Below are 2,020 nucleotides of genomic sequence, written 5' to 3'. Positions count from 1 at the left end.
AGATTGCTTTGGGTAGTATGGACATTTTAATGGTGTTGATTCTACCAATCCATGAACGCGGCATATTCTTCCATTTGTTTAGGTCTTCCTCTATCACTTTTATTCAGCGTCCTATAATTTTCTGAGTACAGATCCTTTACCTCCTTTGTTAAATTTATGCCTAGGTATCTTAATGTGCAATGGTAAATGGGATTTTTATTTTAGTTTCTCTTTTTGTGAGTTCATTATTGGTGTGTAAATAATCCATAGATTTCTGGGTGTTAATTTTGTATCCTGCTACATTGCAGAATTCATTTATTAGTTCTAGTAGTTTTTTGATGGAGTCTTTAGGGTTATCTATGAACAATATCATATCATCTGTGAATAATGACAATTTTACTTCTTCTGTGATTTGGATGCCTTTTATTTCTTCTTGTCTGATCACTATGGCTAACACTTCCAGTATTATTTTAAACAGGAGTGGTGAAAGAGGGCATCCCTGTCTTGTCCCCGTTCTTAGGGGAAATGGTTTTAGTTTTTGCCCATTAAGTATGATGTTGGCTGTAGGTTTGTCATTATGGCCTTTATCATGTTGAGATATGCTCCCTCAATTCCCACTTTGCTGAGGGTTTTTATTTAAAAAAAAAAAAATGGGTGCTGCAATTCACCATAGCTAGGATCTGGAAACAGCCTAAGTGCCCATCAGTAGATGAATGGATTAGAAAACTGTGGTACATCTACACGATGGAATACTATGCTGCTGTAAAAAAGAAGAGGAAAAAAAAAATATTCATTCTATAACAAGATATGTTGGGCTATATACCGCATAAATCCAAAACAAACTAAGAAAGTAAAGTTTTGATATTTTTTTCTATCCACCATTATCTAGGAGCTATATTGTTAAATATACTGCATTGATGCAGAAAAGGCATTTGATAAAATCCAACACCTTTTCCTGATAAAAACTCTCAGAAAAGTGGGAATAAAGGATCATACCTCAACATAATAGATCAGAATTTTTGTCTAGATTAAAACCATTGAAGTGATCTGAAAACATTGTGAAGAATATGTGGGTCATCATAAAAACTAGGGTGAATCCTTGTCCAATGAGACCATATTTTTAATAGTGTAATACTCCATAAGACTTGAATGGTAAAAATCATTTTCTTCATTCACCCTACCCAAACAGTAGTGCCCGAAAGACTCACTATAATCCATCATAAACCTAAAAACACGTAAAGTGTCTTAGTTATTGCCACCAAAAACTGAGCCAGAATAGATATTGTATTTTTTTAAATAATACTAATTAGTTATATAATTACTATTTATGAAATTGATCAGCGATGTACTTCAATCCATACCATGCATCAAACTATATTAAGTACTTTACAAACATGATTTCAATGTCATTAACTCTGTGAGGTAGCCGTTTTTGTTTTCCACCATTAGACAAGTCTTATTCTAAGATATCTAACCTAATGGTTGGCAGAGACTAGTTATGGATGATGTTCATTGACACTGAGAACTCAGAACTCTTCACCAGCTGTATATACTATTTACAAACATAGTCAGGTGAGAATGTAAGTAAAAATATTAAATCAAAGAAGATATTAAAGAAAAAAAATACCTTTTCAAAACGTAGCCCCAGCTAAAGTCTTAGTTCTTACTTATGTTACTTTTCTAAGTTATTGAACTGAAGTAACCCAGATAAGCCCTGCTGGTTTCAAACACCCTCTTTCTCGAAGCACCGATGTAGCAGTGAGTCTGCTGGAGAGCTTTCTCCCAGCTGCCTGATCTTTCGGAATCCTGAACCTCTGGTGCAGCGGCAGCTGCATTTTTATTAGAAATATGGGAAATTGAAGATTGAGTTTTTTATCAAATGGGATCAAAGGTATTGAGAAGCATGTTATGTTATTATGTCTGCTTTATGAGATTCGAGTCATAGTACTCAGTTCAAAGTGGTCTAAATCAAGCAAAACATTGTTAAGTCTTTTAAAATCAGTATTAAACTTATTTAGAATAAGATTTTAAATTGAAAGCA

This window comes from Myotis davidii, unplaced genomic scaffold, assembly GCF_000327345.1.
Source record: "Myotis davidii unplaced genomic scaffold, ASM32734v1 scaffold757, whole genome shotgun sequence".
NCBI classification, from domain to species: domain Eukaryota; kingdom Metazoa; phylum Chordata; class Mammalia; order Chiroptera; family Vespertilionidae; genus Myotis; species Myotis davidii.
This window is presented reverse-complemented; position numbering follows the sequence as displayed.